This window comes from Protopterus annectens, chromosome 7.part0, assembly GCF_019279795.1.
Source record: "Protopterus annectens isolate FY-2018-M chromosome 7.part0, PAN1.0, whole genome shotgun sequence".
In the NCBI taxonomy this organism is placed as follows: Eukaryota; Metazoa; Chordata; order Ceratodontiformes; family Protopteridae; genus Protopterus; species Protopterus annectens.
This window is the reverse complement of record NC_056739.1, coordinates 1,540,484,801-1,540,504,678: the sequence shown is the minus strand read 5'-3', so window position 1 is coordinate 1,540,504,678 and position 19,878 is coordinate 1,540,484,801. Positions and strand designations below refer to the sequence as shown.

The 19,878-nt window shown below is 39.5% G+C and overlaps 1 protein-coding gene across 3 annotated transcripts in view; it reads right to left on the bottom strand.

Annotated features, from left to right (window-relative positions):
- Positions 1 to 19,878, bottom strand: part of ACAD9 (acyl-CoA dehydrogenase family member 9) — a 1,114,604-nt gene that overhangs the window by 185,892 nt on the left and 908,834 nt on the right. The gene's annotated exons all lie outside the window — the stretch shown is intronic.

Here is a 19,878-nt window from a genome sequence, read left to right as displayed (position 1 = left end):
GTAGCTCAAGGTTGTGTTCCACAGAGCCATGGCTAGTCTGCAGAGAGGGTATGAGTGGGTTCCCCCCTGCTTTGTTTATGTACCACATAACTGTGGTGTTGTCTGTCTTTACCAATAGTTGTCATGGAAGAGTACGGTCTTTGAAGGCTGTCAGAGCATTCTGTACAGCTAACATTTCTTTTTGACTGATATGCAGGTGCATCTGACTCTGGTTCCATTTGCCCTGAATGTACTGCTCTGCCATGTGAGCCCCCCGTGCATAGTCTAATGCATCTGTTGTTAGGGTTTGGGTGGCAGGAGGTAGAGTGAAAGGGAGTCCCTTGTTGTGGTAGCAGGCCTCTGCCCACCAAAGAAACTCTCTGTTGATACAAGGAATGATAGAAATCATTGTTTTCAGGTCCTGAGAATGTTGACACCATAGGCTTTTTAGATACCATTGGAGTTTCCTCATATGCAGTCTTGCATATGGAATTAGTAAAATGCAAGAGGCCATGAACCCCAGGGCTTGCAGGATTTTCCTTGCAGATAGCTGGGGTTTTGTGGCCAATAGTTTGAAGTAGGTTATCAAATAAACTTGTTTCTCTGGAGTGAGGAATGCCATCTGGGAAGTTGTGCTCAAGCTTGCTCCCAGGAATGCAATCCGTTGGCAGGGTACTAGGTGAGATTTCTTTTCGTTGATGGTGTACCCCAGTGAGGTTAGAAGTTTCTTTATGAATGCCAGGTGCTGTAATAGCAAGTCCTGGCTTTCTGCCTGAATCAGACAATCGTCCAAATATGGGTAAATTTTAATATTTCCCTGCCTGCAGAATGCAATGGCTGGAGCTAGGCACTTTGTGAATACCCTGGGCGCAGTAGATAAGCCAAAGGGAAGTGCAGAGAACTGTATTTCCTGCAAGATTCCCTTATTGGGATGTGCAGGTAAGCTTCAAGTTTAGGGTTGCCAGCCAGGCATCCTTGGCTAGCATGGGAAGAAGCTGTTGCAGAGTTAGCATTTTGAATTTTGGAACTACCAGAAAGGTGTTGAGAACAGAGAGGTCCAGGATAGGATGCGAGGAGTTGTCTTTTCTGGGTACCAGAAAAAGTCTTGAATAAAAGCTTAAGTCCCCTTTGTTTTGCTGGGATAGGCTGAATAGCCCAGATATTGAGGAAAGAGAGAACCTGCTGTTGGGCCTCCACCCATTGATTTGGGGGTAGGTCTGGCCAACCATTTGGTGTTGGTAGCGTGTTGAAGTGGAATCTGTATCCTTGGGAAACTATGTTTAAAACCCAATTGCCCTGTGTAATGAGTTCCCAGTTTTTTGCATGCAGGGCGAGCTTTCCTTCTAAGGGAGCAAGTAGCAGAGTAGGTCTTGGATGGGTTAAGGTTAAGTCATTGCACCATTTTTCCGTAGGGGGTTGGCTTACTACTCCCTGCTTTGGAAGTGGGTGCACCCCACTGCTTAGGTTTGTGTGAAGCCTGAGACTGTAGCCTAGGTGATCACCTGTTCCTGGGTTTGAACTGAAAAGGCCTAGAAGGGACTGGAAAGGGCCAGTTCTTATAAGGCCAATGCCTACTGAATCTGGGAGGCTGTACTTGTAGGAAATCCTTAACAGTTTGCATAGATTTAGCTTTTTCCACCATCCTTTTGAGGACGACTTCTGCTTAGTTGCCAAAAAGGCGGTCTTGGTTTAAGGGAGCATCCAGCAATTCAGCTTTTACATGATCTGGAAAGTTTTGTTCCTTAAGCCAAGCATGCCTTCTAAGTACAGACCCAGTGACAGCAGCCCTGCAAGATGCTTCTAAAGCGTCAAAACCACATTGCAAAGTATGTTTTCTAACTTGTTCTGCGGAATGCATTAAATCCTGTAATTCTGTGTTCAGTACAGTCGGGAATCAACATCATTTTCTATTTAAGTAGCCCCATAACATGCTGCTGCTACTTTAACATACAAAACTGGCAATTTAAAGCCCTGATGGCCAAAGTAGCAGAAGTGTACACCTTCTTACCCCCATCTGTCCAAGGCTCTCGAATCTCTATCAGAAGGGGTAGAATTTTTGGCAGCAGTAGCCTTAATGCCTTTTGGTCCTTGGGAAATGGTCTCTGAATCCGCAGAAGGATTCTTGAATAGGAACTTGTGAGAGTCAGGTATTCTGTAATACCTGTCAGGTTGTCTGGGAGCTGGAGGTAAAGTGTCTGGGGAAAGGCTAGATTCCAAGAAAGCATCATCTACAATGTCCAGAACAGATAGGATAGCTAAAGGCCTGTGTTGAGGTAGGAGTAAGAATTCCTTAAGCCTCTTTTTGGAGTCAGAGTAATCCTGGTTTCCCAGCGGAAATGCTCACTAAGAGTGTGCAAGGTTTCACCGAAAGAAAAATATTCTGGAGGGGAAGCAGAGGGAATGGAATCCTCTGCATCAGGAGCCTCATAAGTAGATAAGGGCAAATCCTGGTAATCAGAAGGAGCAGAAAAATCAGATTCCTGATCAGAAGAATCGGGAAGAAACTCAGTTCTAGGTCTCAGAGAGGGAAGACTGGCTTCCCCTAATCAAGGTAATGAGGTCTTCAGCCATTCTAAGCATTTGTTTTTTAGGCCTGGGGCTTGCGGTTTGGTCATCAGTTTTCTAGGTGTGGTGCGAGTTTTAGGCCTGCATGAAAATGATGGCGTAGGTTTAATATGAATGTCTGTAGGCCTGAATACACCCTCAGAAGCCAGTGCCTGCACAGCGGCTCCGGACTCATCCAAGATAGAGACACCTGCAGGTTCCATAGTCGAAGACACATCTCGCGGCATATCGGACTCCAAATGGGTCTCAGTAGAGGCCTGCGAATCAGAAGTAAAAGGTATCAGGGGCTGTGAAAGTGCCTCACCGAGTACCGGCAGACTAGCTTAATGGAAGGACATTGGCAGTTTAAGCAAGGTTGAATCATATCTTACCCCCTTTGCAGAGAAGCCATGAGGGTATGGGAATGGGCCATAACATTATGCAGCTTCCTCACAGCAATGCACATATTAGAGACATGTACAGCAGGCAGCTGTTGCCCCCAAATGAATGGTCTCTCACAAGGCAGCAACTTGGAAGATATTACAGAGGTGAGGAAGACCCTGTTGTGATCTCTTTGCTTCAACTTTAAACACCAAATGCAACAACTGCTTCACTGTCATCTCCTATGGAGGAGCAGCCCCAAAGTGATACGTTTTCCCATGTTTGCACCCCAGTCTACAGAATGCATTTCCCTCGTTTCTCTCATAGTCAGGTTTCTTCCAAAAGCCAAACTGTGCAGAGTGAAGGTCATTCTCATAGTCCCATTCAGGCCACACCAGATACGGTCCCCCCTGTTGTGGCCTCAACTCAAAAGACCTCTCCTTACATATCGCCTATGACTACTCTCTCATCCACCTATTTGACCTCACACAAATATCTGATCCCTGCACTTGAATGCATGATTTCTCCACTTCCAATGATAGTCAAGGTCCAATCACACCCTCTGAAGTGATTATTGTGATAGCTGCACCTGAGAAAACTTCGGCAAGAAAAAATTATAAGGGAAACAAAACTAATTTTATATTTGGGCTGCTCAGCTAATAGACCACTTATAAGCTTCGGTATCACAAGTCCTTACTTTTTTGTCAGAGATATCAAAGGCAAATTATTTCTTAGTTAAGGCTCATCTGGCAGCCACATCATCCTTTCACCAAAGGTTCTCTTCATATTTCCTAGCCTCATACAAGGTGTGTAAAGCATTTCTGAAAGGGGTTTTCTACTCTAGACCCCCACTAGTTACCTCTGCAAACCACTGGCTCTCACGTTTGTTCCAGAGAAATTAACTATGCACCCATTTGAGCCAGCAAACACTGTAAAAACAAAGTTCATATCTTGGAAGGCTGTCTTCCTGGTAGTCATTACTTTAGCAAAATAAGTGTCAGAGCTTCATTCTCTATTGTCCAAACTTCCTTCCCTGATTTTCCAACATTGTGATCAGAACCAACACTTATTTTATGTCTAATGTGGCTGCTCAGGTAAATTTGAATCGGTTCATTAATTTACTAATGTTCTTTCCCAAATAGTCTAAACAAAGGCAAATACCAATCGCACTGCTTAGATATACTTAGGCAGCTCGGATTTAATTTGCTTCTCACAAAAGATTTCATTAAAGATGATCAATTATTTGTTTCCTTTTCTAATGTCAAGAATAGCAGAAAGTAAAGAATTGTTGTACAAAATCTTACCTTAACCACAGATGTCCATCTCTTCTATGTTGCAGTATTCTATACATATGGGTTGTCTTCGCCCCAATGACCAGATGTCCAGCCAGTATGCAACAGCTTTTAGCTACTGCAAATACGTGACACTTTGCACGTATGTTCAGACAATGTCAGCCATAAAAAGACATCCAGGACATGTACAATCCTCAGAAATGAACTGCCCCATGAGGAACACCAGAACTAAGGAAAATAGAGAAACCATACAAGGAAGGAACAAGATGCAGGGGGAAGGCGGGAGGGACAGAATACTGCAACATAGTAGAGAAGGACATCTGTGGTTATGGTAAGATTTTCTATGCCGTTCTATTCAATACTGCAGTATTCTTTACATATTGGAGAATACCAAAGCTTAGTAGGAACCTTGGGAGGAGGAAGGAGCAGAGGAACTTTGTACTGTAGAATTTTCAACAAAGCCATGGAGAATGGCTCTAGCAAACCCTGCTCTAGATCTAGAAATGGTATCCAACTTGTAAGGTTTGGTAAAAGTGTGCATAGAAGACCAGGTAGCAGCCTCCAGAATAGAGTTAGTATCCAGGCCTTTAAAGAATGCCCTTGAAAAAGCCACAGACCTAGTTGAATGAGCTCTAACAGACACAGCAAGAAACAGTACCATGGAAGTCATAACAAAATACAATAGCCCTGGAAATCCAAGAATAAATTGCTTGTTTATAAATAGGTAAACGCAGAGCTCTGGGATGGAAAGACCTAAGCATAAAAAATGATTAGCTCGCAATGAAATTCTGTCCTTGTGGAAGACCAAAAAGGCAGGGATGCCATCAAGGCCTGAATCTCCAAAACTCTCCTGGCAGAAATCAAGGCTACCAAAAGCACCATCTTCCAAGTACAAAACGTTAAAGAAGCAGAAGCTGCAGGCTCAAAGGGGACCAAAGTGGGCTTCTATAAGACATAATTCAGAGCCCAAGGAGGTGCAACTGTTTCCCTGGCAGGCCTAATATGTAGGATGCCTTTGAGGAAAAGCATTACCTCTAATCTGGATGCTAAAAGTGGAGATAATGGTAGACAAGCAGAAATAGCAAAACAGTGAACTTTCACTGACAAGTATGAAAAGCCACTGTTAAGTTAGTCACACAAGTAAGAAAGTACTACTGGAATGTACAAAGAAATTGGATCCAAATTTCTAGAAAGGCATCAGACTGGAAAATCTCCTCCAGTTGGATATGTAAAATTTTCTAGTATTGGGTTTGCTGTCCTACAGCAAAACCCGAAAGAACGTCCTGTGAAAAAAGGTGCCTGAAAGGGATCAAACGTTGATCACCCACAAGGTCATCTGCAGGGTTGACAGATGTGGATGAAGCAGAGATCCCTTGTCTTGTGTGAGCAAGTCCTCACTAAGGTAACTTGTGATGATGGCCCTTCGCTAAATGCAGAAGAGGGAACCAGTGCTGTCTTGGTGAAAAGGGAGTCACCAGCAAGATTTTTGGCTTGTCCTGCTGAATTTTCAGCAGAACTTTCTGAATAAGAAGAAAGAGGAGGAATGCATAAAGAAACATCCCCTTCCATGAAAAAGATAGGGTGCCCACCTTCCAAGGCACAGAATGTGGGAGTCTGACACAAAAAAGAGTAAGTTGTCTGTTCAGAGAGGAGGCAAATGGATCCAGATGAGGAGTACCCCATCAGGTAGATCAAGTCCAGAAACACATCCCTGTGAAGCACCCATTTGTTGGACTGAGTCATGGACCTGCTTAAGGTGTCTGCCACAATGTTTTGAGCAGAAGGAATGTTAATCGCTAGGAGAGTCATCTTGTACGGAATTGTCAATTCCCATGCCCTGAGAGCTAACCTGCAAAAAAGGTTAGATTTGGTCCCCCCGTTTACTAGAAAACAATGGTGTTGTCTGTAAAAATGTTCAGTGAACCTGGTTAAGAGAGAGGATGAAAAGCCTACAAAGCCAGAATTAGGGTTCTCATCTCTCTGATGTTGATGTGCTCCATCCTTTGAGACGGAGACCAAAGGTCCTGACCCTTCCTGGAAGCAAATGCTGCCCCCCAGCCTGTGTCTGAGGCATCTGTGAATAAAGGTTGAGATGACTGGGGTAGAAGAAGAGGAAGGTCCGGATACAGAGTAAGTTGCTGAATCCATCAAAGAAGCTCTGTTTTTAGGCAGGGGAGGAGAGAAATCAAACTCTAGAGGGTGAGCATGCTGTGACCAGGTTGCCTTTAGGAACCACTGAAATTTCCTCATGTGGAGCTTTGCAAAGGGCAGCATGGGAATTGTGGAAGCCATGAACCCAAGAAGTCTTAGAAACTCTCTGGACGAAATGGAAGGAAGAGGCAGAAGGCTTTCTAGGAAGGCAGTGAGAGACTGAATCTTGTCCATGGGAAGAAAAACTATCATAAGGTCTGTCCTAAACCTGCACCCTAGGAAGATGCTATCTTGAGATGGAGTCAGAGAGGATTTCTTAGACTCTGAATGAGATGAATGCCCACTTGCAGGTTTTGAGACAACTGACAAGAAGGTTTTATTACATTAACAAGTTTGCACAAGTCCTGGCTGTTTATGTTCATTTTTGCTGATTGTACCTTTAAGAATTTTTAGCTGCGTAGGTAATAATTAGTTTAATTGTTTAATTGTTCAATTATCTAATTTACATAAGGATTTAAAAAGAGGTTCAACACAAGGATGGTCAGTACTCTGAAGATGCCCTGATGTGTATGGGTGAAAGCACTTAGTACAATTTTGGTTAAATAAATAAATCGGTGGTCTGCAGTTGTTCCTGGTTCGCCATTTTTGTTTTACTAGAAAAAGAAGATCGTCCAGGTACGGATATACCCTCATATCCTGGACTCTCAAGAAGGCAATCCAAAGGGGCCAAGCACTTTGTGAATACTTTTGGGGCAGTGGAAAGGCCAAAAGGAAAGGCAGAGGACTGAGCATGCAAAGAACTCACTGAGAAATGCAAAAATTTCCTGTACAGAAGATGAATGGGAACATGTAAATAAGCATCTTTGAAGTCTACAGAGGCTATGTAAGACTGAGTTGAAATCAGAGGAAAGTTGGTAAGGACAGCATGCAGAATGATGGCACTTCTAGGAAAGTGTTCAAGTGGGAAAGGTTTAGGATTGGTCTCCCAGGGCCAACCTTTCTTGGAACCAGAAACATTGAGTAAAACCCTGTGCCTTTTTGGTCCCCAGGCACATTTTGAATTGTGTCTTGAGAAAGCTGAGATAAGACTTCTGGAAAAAATTCCAATTGATACAAAGGGGGCTGAGAGATTCCCATTAGAGGAGGGAGAGTCTTCCAAGTCACAAAGTATCCTTTTTGGACAACAGACAGAACCCAGGAATCCTGAGTGATCCTTGCCCAAACGGGAAGTAAGAGAGAAAGGTGAAAAGATAGAGAAGTATGACTTGGAAGAGGCTGCTGGTAGTCACAGAGAACTGGGTCTGGCTTGAAAAGGCTGCTGAGTAGAAGAAGCAGAAGGTTTGGATTGAGGAGGCCTCCTAACAGATCGCTTAGACTTGGAATTAAATTCACAGGCAGAAGAGGAGTGAACTGGTCTCCTAACAAAAGCTGTCTTAACAAGGAAATTCCTATGAAACTTAGGAACAGGAGAAGCAGGCAGATGCTTCAAATCTTAAAGTTCCTTCCCATTCTTCTGCATAGTCTTAAACAAGTCTGCAGTTTCAGAACCAAAAACAGCGGACTTATCCAAAGGAACATATAGTAATTTAGCTTCAATATTGTCAGGCAATGGCTGTAGACAATCAGGAGTGTCTCCTAAGCACAGAAGCTGAAGCTCTGGATGATGCTTCAACAGTGTCACAGCTGCTCTTAATGGAATATCTAGCTACTTACGAAGAAAAAGCCAAGAGAGACAAAACCTGAGTTTTAATCTCAGAGTTTGGTAAACGAGCAAGACTCGAGAAGCCTGGGAAAGCAAGGCCAGGAAATACCTAGACATACGAATATGATAATTCACTGCTCTGATTGCCAGGGTAGAAGTGTTGTAAACCTTTTTACCCAGTGCCGCCAGAATCTTGCTCTGCTTATCCGATGGTAGAAGTTTAGCAAAAGGAGACAATTTTGCATATTTATTAGAAGCTACAGACACAACAGCTGGATCAGCAGACGGATACTTACAAAGAAACTCAGAATCATCAAACACCTTGTAAAATCCATCTGGCTTCCTGGGGGCAAGAGCATGAGAATATGAAGATTTAGAAGAGGAGGCAAAGGTGTCTATGAAAGCTGGAAGGACTAAGGGCACTGCAGAAGGAGAAGGAGCCTCCATCTTAGTGCCTTTTTTTTTTGTTCATCAGAAATCAGGGAACAGTCTCATTTGAAAAATTCCTTCATTTTATTAATGGTTTTGCCACAGGAATTCTTGTCTACAGGAGAATCCCCCCCCCCCCCCCATTTAGAGTCCTCCTCTGGAGAAGCACATTCTAGAGGAGACCTAATATGAGTGGAATATGGTAGGGAATATTCATTAGAGGAAGTGTCATCACTATCAGTGGAAAGAACCGGTGTCCCAACTCCTACAACAGGGGAGGAAGTGAAAGGAGGAACAGGGATAGCCAAGGAAGGTTTCAAGGCCACCAAAGCCTTGATAAGACCCTGGGAGAAAGCATCCCAGTCAGACTGAGCAGTGGATATTCTTCATGTGACAAACCTTTGACCACCAGGCTGAAAGCTCTCAGGGCTCAAGTAATGCTCAGGTCTTCTTACGTATCTGCTGCTACAAATAACATTTCTAGGCAATTCCGATTCTGTATCATAGCTCAAAGAAATAATTTCCTTAGTTATACCAATTTGCTCACCCAGTATTTCCAATATAGTCTGCAGGGAATTTTTAAGCTCTGCCAAGTCATTATCCCCCCCCCCAAAAAAAAAAGAAACATACATGTTCCCAATTTTCTCTTATTCCCCATCACACCTCCAAAGTTTGCTATCTACCTTAAGAAAAACTTTTTGAGTCTACACGGGGTATAAAAATACCTATGTAAACACTTCCAAGCAAAGATCCTAAATCTTCCAGATTTTGCTGCATATTTGGGAGTCATACATATTTCCCCATTGTTTCTTTATAAATTACTTATTCAATCTCTCTTCCAAATCCTTTCTAACCTTTTCTGACTTATTCTTAACATATATCATGCAATATTTTACATGCTCTAATTATCCCTTTCTTTAACAGCAGCTTCTGTTCTACAGTCTACTAAACATTCTACCAATGCCAGTCTTTCATTTAGGACCCCCTATTTCTTTCTCTTTGCCTATACTCTGATATCAATCCTTGATAGGGAAGGCAATCTCTAACCTGCAGTCCAAATAAATTCTTGGCCTCTTCTTAGTCTATAAACTTCCCCCTCTAATTATTTGCTCCCAATACATTAGTTCCTTTGCCAGCTTTCTCCAGTAAAATCAATTCCCCTCTTGCCTACTGTCTGCATCCTAAATTGCACTCACCCTTATCTGCAGAATACCCTTTCTCCAACTCCAGTGTTGGCTTACTTCTCAGAATACATTTTGATATTTTCCGAATATAATATTGCGTATGGTTACAGATATTCTCCTTAAGGATCTGCACCCAAAATTCAAGCGTCTCTGTTTCTTGAGCCCCCCGCCCCTCATTTTGTCATCATCCCTTTCAACTTTGAATTGTACCTTTCTGCTTGTGCTATATATAGGAGCCTTAACTGTGTAGTTCTGAAATACTCCTTCAAATAAGGTAATCTCAAACCACCTTGCTCTACTGGAATGGTCAACTTATCCCAAATGACTCTTCTTGTCTTCCCATCCCAGATAAAATCCTTCGACTCTTTATCAATTGCTATCTCCTCCAGCTGACCTGTGTATAAAGCTAGGAGACTAAACATTTTTGACTGCTTTTATCTTGCTATCTATATCCATAAAACAGAGCTTCCAATTTCTCAGTTTATGTATTATCTTTTGTTTAGCCTCTTCTCACATATCCTCAGCTGCCATAACCAAATCCTTTTTAATCCATACTCGTAAGTACTTTATTTTATCATGTCCCCATGAAAACGGGTATTTTTGAACCAGTTTGTGTGTGGGTACATAGTCTACAGATATAGTATTTGCTTTATCTACATTAATTTTGTGTCCCAAAAACACCTGAAACTGTTTCAAAATGATCCACAACACTGGAATGTCCTTTTCTGGTTTTAACCGGTATAAAATATCTGCAAATAAAGCAGCCTTTCTTGACTACCTTACGAATGACATACCTCAATTTCTGAGTTCTTTTATTTTCCTTGCCAATGGTTCTTAATATTTATTATTTATTTTATTTTTATTTAACATTTGTTGACCGGGAAAGTCCGACTAGGTTCCACAGATCCTGTTTTCAGCGGAGGCCGGGGAATATAATGCAAATACCACAGGGGAAAGAAGACAGCCTTGCCTGCTTCCTCTGCTCAAACAGAACTTATAAGAGAGGAGCCCAGCCACTTTAATTTTCACCTCTGATCCCTCACAAATATCTTAACTGAACAACAGCACTGCTGCTTGAGGAATCCAAAATAAATATGAAAGAGAACAGTGAACCGAAAAATTAAATACTGAGAACGGCCAATAAGAGACTAAAACTAGCGCTTTTGTCTCACTTTATTAAACAGGAACATCATCAGTACAGCCTCTAATAACTCAATTACAATTTTATATATAAAATGGCAACACTCCCAAAAAAAGAGAACAGCCAATGAAAGTCCAGTAAAAAGATAACTCAATAAACATAAAAATCCCATACCAAAAAATAAAATAAAAGTAACCTACAACAGGTATTTGATGTTAATAGCTTCATTAATGCCAGGGAACCTATCGGCTCTAAGTTTCACTTGTCAAAACAGTTCCCTTTTCTCTAAAAAAAAAAAAAATAAATAAAATAAAATCATTACAACCATTAATGAATACCACCTCATAAACGTGTTCAATTACAAAGAAATCAAACTTTTTAAAATTGTCACACTGCAAACTGTGTTTATCTAAAGCATTCATAAGATCTTGATCTCAAATAGCTTTACAATGTTCGTGAATCCTAAATCTAAGTTGTCTTATACTTTTTCCCACATAGAAACACTTACAGGACCACAAAGCTACATTTACAATCTTGGTAGTGCAACAATTATACCCACTGTGGTTAACAAAGGGCATAAATTAACTGACCTTGTAATTTTATCAGGGAATGCATATGCTTCCAATGCCTTACTCAAAATATCTCAGCTTTTTTTGCCTCAAGACCCACTAACAGTGGTATTTTCTTATATTTTGCTTCCCTCTGGGTCATCATTGTTCTATTAATGTTGTCAAATGTTTGCTTCATCTCCACAAAACAACTTTTTCCATATTTATCAATTCGGCATCATCTTTGCCATTCTTTTAGCCATTATACACAAACATTTTATAATCACAGTTTAGAAATGAAATGGGCCTATATGAAGTTGGTTCTTTACAATCTTTAGGTATTACAGTCACCTCTGCTTTCTTCTAAGACATTGGTGCTTCTCCCCTGTTACTAAACAAAACCATCCAGATCTTTATCATTTTTCCCATCCTAGCTTCCAAACCTCCACTGGAATACTATCTATTCCTGTGGACTTTCCTGACGACTGGTTATACATCACCATTTTTATCTCATCTTCTCCTATTCTAACCATTAGAAATTGAGGCTCATCTACCTCTAACCTTAAAATATTTAAATCTTCCATAAAAAGTTCTTTTAGTGCCTTTTCTTGATTTCCATATTTCTCTGTTTTATACAGATTTTCATAAAATTTCCTACATATTTCAAGTACCTCTACAGGATCTCTGGTTACCGTCCCACAACTCTTGCTATTTTCTGTTGCCTGAGTTGTGCTAAAAGTTTTTGTGCTCTGAAGTTATCAAGAAAACAGTTGCTTAACATCAATCTTTCTAAATTCATGCATATTATTGAGGTAATCCCTTATTTTCTGTTTAGCACACTGCAGTTCTCCTCTTCTTGTTTTGTGAGATCCCCCCTATTCTGCAATACTTTAGCCTTTGCTAGTCCCTCTAAATAATTTGTGTTATTTGTTAACCATCTCTCTCTCTTTCATTTCCATCCTATTTTCAAACTCTACTAATTTTATCTCACTCCCTAGGTTCATTTTCAGAAGAAATTTCCATCTTTCATAATAACTCCCGAATAACTTCCACTACCTATTCATTAAATTCCTTTCTTTTTAACAGATAGGCGGGAAAGCGCAATTGTCTCATTTTTACTTCATTAACATGGATTTTTATTTTAATTATTATTGGTCCGCCATCTGAAATAGTTATTGGATGTTTATCAAAACTTTCAATTAAATGCATACATTCATGTGAAATATAACTTCTGTCCAGCCTAGTCCAGTTTTTGTACCTTGGGGAATAATATATAAATTCACTCTGAATTCCTACTACCAATCTTCCATGACAAATATTTTCATAAATTTCTTCAAAAATCAACAGTATAACTTGTTACAGTTTCCCTTCTGAGACTCCTGGATACATCCACACTGCTGTAAATCAAATTCTAGTCCGCAACTATAAGAAATATTCCCTGCAGAAAGTTGATTATTTCTCTCAGAATTTTCTTAAGTTCCATTACAGTAGTTTTAGGTGGAATATAAAAACATGCCAGTGTAACCAACAAAAAATACTAAACAACTGGAAAACTAAAAAAAATGGGCGAAACTATGGCTAAAAAGAACCTACGAACACTTTCTTAGTGCTTTCATTCTCTCTAATGTTTCAACAAGAACTTCATTAGAAAAGTTTGTAAAACACACACAATCCCCTTAAAAAGACATTCAAATAATCATGTGATAAAGACAACCAATGCAAACAGTCTAAAAGCAGGCATTGCCCCAAAACAATAATACTATTGGTTCCTATATTCATGTGTTAAAGTGCATGCAATTAAGTTTGGTTGAGCAGTATTACTTGTTAACAATTCATTTGACTAAAATACCACAAAAAAACTCATCTTCACATCCTTTGTCTTATTAAAAAAATACTTGGCATTAACTGATTCATTTAAACCTGGTAGTTTGTCAGCATTCAGCCAGAATGGTCAGAGAACGAAAGTGCTAAGAAAAAGTGCTTGCGGGTTCTTTTTAGCCATAGTTTCGCCTGTTTTTTTTTTTTTTAGTTATGCCAGTGTAATCCTACTTTTCAGTAGCCCCTTAGTACTGCAAATCTACCAGTATCTTTTTTCCCTCTTCTGATTTTATTGGAGCTCCTCTTGCAATTAATACAAGTACCCCCCTTTCCGTTGTACAAGATATTCCACTGAATAAACATCCTGAAATCCTTTCTTCATCAAATGCATGTGCTCAGTTCTTTTGCGTCTCTTGCAGCACAGCTATTTTGTAGCTGTGCATTTTTAATATAGTTCACTATTTTTTCTTTTTTTTATAGATGTGTGAGACCATTCAAATTTAAAGATAATATAGAAAGTGTCACTATGTTAAGATGCTATTATTCTCACCTGTTATATGCAACAGCTTTTTTTTTAATGTTTAGTTTCAGCTTTTGTGTTACATGCATACACTAATTTTTGGTAGGTTGATCTTTTATATAGTTGTTTCTTGTCATATCCATTGGAACCTATGCCACATTTTACACACTTGTTTGTTTTAATGAAAACCCTGAAACAAGCACACTCCTAGAACACACCTAAATACTACTAACTTAACACCAAATGCATAAAACAATGTACATCTTCAAATATTAACCCCCCCCCATAGGAACAATTGTCCCAGACTAACAGCTACACTCACAGACTTACTTATCCTATAAAGAAGGTTATCTATACCAAGATGCACAGTGCAGCCTCTGCTTCTACTTCCACTAAGTGTGGTCTGTTTCTGTCTTATTTTTATTCCTCCCCAGATTAGAAAACACTTGAATGCTATCAGAAAACATTTTCTCTTAGCCGTTGAAAGAAAGTATTCTTTTTTATTGCCCCTTATCAGTCTGTCTTCTTGGATACATGTGAGACACATACATAGTAGCCTCTACTGTAAGCACTCATTTATTTGTTAGAGGAAAACTTATTATATTTTGTATTCTTTTTTTAGTATTCTCTTTTTATTAATTTGTTCCCTTTATAAATTGTTACTAGATCAAGCCAAGGGCTTTAGTCCAGTCATTCCTCTACACAGGAGTAAGAAAAAGCACATAATTTTTTCTTGTATCAGGCTCTTTTGTCCAGATTTTTCTCCTCCTTTTATACTGCAGTGCCCACATTTCTTAAAACTGAACAAGGACAAAGAAAAAAGGAAAACTAGGGGTACTTATTTACTCCAGTATTCCCACTACAACAGAAAGTAACTGAGCAGCTTTACTTTGCAGCACGCAGGTTTTGTCATGCATTATGAAAATACTACTGTTAAGAACAAAATTTTGTTTTGCTCACAGTTAACTCTAATTCCTTTTTCCCTCTCCTAAATATTCTTCCAAACATCAATGACATGAAGTAGGGCATATTGCTTTGGAGTCCCCTTCAAGTTTAACAAAGTCAAAGAAGTCCAATATTGGTTCATGTTTCACAAATATAATTAATGCTTTACAACCCCACATTTATGTATCAGTTTCAGAGCTGCTGGCTTTCTTCCTGTTGATCTCCATCTCTAAATCCAGTGTCTGTTTCCAACATACTCCTGGTTCTTCTAGTCAACTCTTGTGCTCTTTTCTCTCTATCTCACGCATTTTCCTTTAAAACACTGGAAAAGGTTTCACTGGTACAATGCCTTTGTGCTCTTTATTATCAGAACAAGAAGCAGGATTTCCTTCTATTTAATAGTTCACTTGCTGGACAAACTTTTGAATTTCCTCCTTAGCATGTTCTGTATCAAAAAATGATTTTGACCCTCCAAGGAAAGAATACAGCAGCTTGAATCTCATGCTTGCTTCCTGATATTACCTGATTACTGGAATAAATTTACTCCTCTTCTGCCTGGTGTACAGTGAGTTATTTTTCCACACTCTACTGTCTCCTACATTTAGTACTTTGCCCTGTCATGGTTTTGTCAGAATCAACTATTTCTGCACATATGACTGCATCTTTGCTATTAAAGGTCTACGTTGCTTTCACATGGGCAAGTTTATGCGCTCTTTTGATTAACAACTCCTACTGTGGAATACCAGTCAAGTTGCTTAATTGTGCCTTCACAAAATTAACAGTCTGTTCCTTCCAGCTTCTCTGGTACAGCAGAAAATCTCACATCTTCCCTTCATACTCTGTCCTCTAATTCTATTATGTTTTAAAACATCTCTTTTTGAGCAGTCTCATACTCAGCCAGCCTTTTCTTCATTTTGACCCTGAATTTTGCAGTTTTATCACTTCATCTGAATATCTGTTGAAAGCGTCTCCCATTTTTTCCAGCTTTTTTGTTATTTGAGTTGCTATACTCCTTCAGCATTTGATTTATTTCAATCAGCTCAAGTACATTTGACTATTTTCCTCTAGATTATTGGAAGTCATGTTTTGCACCAAATCTGGAATTTGCCCTACTTTTTGCTGAACATCTCAAAATTCTTCCCAGCCATTGTTTCCGATTCACCTTTTGTGATCGATTTTCTCTTCAAATTCTCTGAATTTCTTTTTTTTGCTGGCATCCAGGCAGTGCACTTCCTAGACAGTTTATGAAATTTACCCAAAGAGACAAGTTCACTGGCTCTCTTTTCTGAGTTTTTGTTTTCACACCGGGAGAGCTGAAATTAAGCTGCTATTCAGTGTGCAGCCATCTTGGAAGTCTCAAGTCCAAGTTGTATGAGCATTTAACTGTACCCATATATGTCCAAGAAGCCATTGATAAAGAGAATGGGATTCTTCTCATCTATAACATCATGTTAAATGTACAAGTTATGCTCTCTTTGACATAATCTAGATCTGTGTCACAATCTCTACTCATACAGCACCAGTCTCTCTCACTCTAGACAGCAGACAGACATCTTGAAAAAAATAATACACAAACGAAAGAAAATACAATTTTTTTCTATTTATTTAGACTATTATTCCCTCTTTGGCCTACAGTAGTACATAGAGAAATTCCCTCGGACCCAATATTGCGGACACAAATGGGCTGCATATTCATCCCATCCAACTCAAGCAACTGACCTTGCATTCATCATCATTGATTCTGACACCAAAGATCCTTTAGCCATGCAAGCTAGACACTAAGAGGAGATATTATATCACATCAAACTACTGGATCAGCCTGGAATGGCTGATGAAATTCAAACATCACATAAGCATACATCTTAACCTGAACTATTAAAGACCACCAACAGAGTTGCTGTTAATAAAATTCATTTGTTATTCTTTATCAAGTTTTCAACTTAAATTTTGATCTCCATACCTCTAAGCACATAACGTTTCATATGTTTACTTATTTAAAGCCCACATCTTAGTTGGCAAATTTCAATCAACCTGTGAATCCAAAAGGAGAACAAAACTGTGAATCCAAAAAGAGAGGCTCTGAAGAAGTCCACATGTTAGGATGAAAATGCTAAACCTGCTCTCATATTTTACATTATTTTATTATTGACACCACCAAAAGTGTTTTAATGGACTTTGGATCATTCATTGGTGGATTTCCTTTCATCACTGGTGGATTTATAACTTATTCTGTTTAGATAGGAATGTAACAGCTGGTGTCTTTTTGTGGCTAATACACTGGGCTTGATTTAAGATTTAGTCTTGGATTACAGTGCGTCTATTCAGAACACAATTTCTGTTTCATGTGTACTGTTGAAGCAATTTGTTTCCTATTTGCTGCTCAAACACCATGAACTGTTTGTAGTTTTTATAAATTTCAATCAACCACCACTAACAGAGGATTATAACTGGGTCTCCGATCATAACCTGGATGTTATATCTTTAAGACATGGATGTCAAGAAATTTACCTGAAGAAGGAAGCTTGTAGATTAATCTTGCCAGCCATGTAAGTGTTTTACAGTTTTAGAAAGCCACAATACACTAAGTGCTACTACACACAAAGTGATCACCAAAGAACAGCATCAGAAAGCTGGTAAATAGTTCAAATGGACTTTTTAAAGTCCAAGTGAAGTGTGTAGTGTTTAATGGTTTCCCAATACTCTTCTTTGGTGGTGGCTGAGCACTGATAATGCATGAGACTAGTGCTTAACAGTTCCGAGAGGGTGCTTAACAATTGTTAAGCACCTTTTTGAAGTCAGAAATGTGTTTAGCAAGCCTGGCTTTTCATTACATTTTGAGTGTAATTGACGCACTCCATGTACTACAACATTCTTCTCACTAGAATTCCTGCCATCTCCTTCTCCCTTAGGTCCCCTCATCTCCGATATCAATGCCTCTACACCAACAATGTCTCTTTTTTTCTTCACTTCAAAAGCTTAAGACTTCTTTCCTAAAAATTTAAAAACTGATGCCAATAAACAAAAGGCAGATGCTAAGTATATATCAGTGTATACATAATGTTATGTTGCACTGAACTATGATGCTTTCATGCCAACAAGTGACATCAGATGTACTGCACACACATGGTTACAAAGCAATGTTCCACTAATCTCTCGAAATGTATGAGAATGCAGTATGGACTTTTTTTTACCTAACTCAGCTTACTCAAAGTGTTATCTTTTGTTATTTCTTCCTTTCATGAAGGTATTGTCTGATATATGCTGATTTTGAATTATTCCACCTTTTCAGGTAATTATCCCCCCTCCATTTTCTTCATGAGGGGGTCAGGGTGTCACATCAAATGTTGCCACCTCTCTAGTCAATGCCACTCCCTTACCTTCTTTAGCAGACATGTATGACTGTCAAATGTCTTTTCTAATGCAGTCCATTCATCTCTATGCAGGACATCCTCATTTCCTCTTGCCTTCTTCCCGTCTCTCTCACATTTTACCAAATTGTCTGCTGCTTTTCTGCACGTGTCCAAATCACCATAACTTGCTCTAACATTCTCTGCAAATGGAGCTTCTTTGGCTTTTGCTCTAATATTATCAGTTTCTGCAGTGTGCATTTCATCTCCATCACCTCTAGCTTCCTCAACTGCTCAGCCTTCACATCCAAGTTTTTGTACCATATAGAAGTAAGGATTGTACCATTGTTTTGTGCACCGTACCTTTTAGCTTCTTTGGCATTCTCTTGTTGCATACTACCTAGACAGTCAATGCCAGTTGGCTGAGCCTCTCTGATTCTAACTCTGACCTCATCATTCAGACTTCCACCTCAGACATGCCCAAAACTGAATGGAATTGCAGGCAGCAGCACTGATTCTAGGTGGTGCCTATAAAGGGAAGAATTGTGTAGACCAATCAAAACTGTTTGAACTTGTGGCACTGGGACCCTGCACACAGCTTACACTAATCTACCAGTGTTTCTAGGACATTGAACCATTGTAGAACTGGCCCAATCAACTTTCTTGGGATCCTGTCATATGTAATTTCTTGGAGAGTCAGTTGCCATAATGGTAAATGTCTTTGCCTTGCAAGCACAAAATACATGGTTTAATCCTGACCTCTAGTCAATGCTTGTGTAGTGTTTACATGTACTCCCTGTATTTTTCTGGGGTCTCTCCCAAAAACATACTGGATGTTTCCATCTCAAACTTACTCAAAACTGAAATGAATAATGGAAACATGGATTATAGACTGTGTGCCATGTCAGAGCTAACCACTCAGAGTAAAAAATGTTTGTAGGTAATTTTGTCACACTGAGTAAGGTCACCAGAAATGGGCATTTGTTCAAGTAAATGAGTAAATAAAGTTTTAAAAGGAGAACATTTGATCAAGTGCAAGTTGAAGAAAAGAGTAAGAAACATAAGGGAGAGCACCCAGGTACAGCTACAGAATTGTAGGCCAAAGGGAAAGTGGCCTCATGAATATGAGGACTTCATAAGTTTGAAAGTCAAGAAATGTAAGACTACTTAAGAGGGAAAAGTCACTAAGTCGCACTTTGTAAAGGACCCCTAAAAAAAAGCTCAGGTAGAAAAAGACTATTCATCTTTTTGTAGGCTTTGTCTTGGATGTTTCTTTATTGGTGAATTTAAGGAAGAGACATTGGCAGTACAATCCAGTGAAAAGAACTAGGGAATGTAACACTATGCATGCTCCTTAAGCGAATAACAAGGAGCACTGAAGTGGGCAGGTAAGACTCCCCTGAATGTAAGGAATCAGAATTCTACAAGGCACAGAGCAAAATAAAGCAGCCTCCAAATTTGGAATTCTGTCAAACAAGGATTAAGACAGGCACATTTTCTATAGTCAAATAAGTGCCTTTTCCTGAATATTTCTTACAGATAGTTTGGATAGTTTCAGACATTTTAGGCCATAATAACTAGAACAATAATTACACATATGTTGCTTAAAGAAAGAATTGGTTATGGGAAAACGCACACAAAATCCTTATAATTATAAGTGAGCGAATCCATAGTATGACCCCTTCCTTTACATCTTCAGGAGACAACATGTGAAGGGTTGACTGTGTTTTCTTACATGAGGTGATACTGACAGGGGTTGCAATACTAACAGATGTTATGTAAAAGATGGAATTTTTTGGCTACTCTCCTGCTCTTAAAGTAAGATCTTTTAAGCAACCTTTGCTACTTAATTGGGCAGAATCCTTAGTATCTTTCCTTTATCTGAGTTACTGCTTAC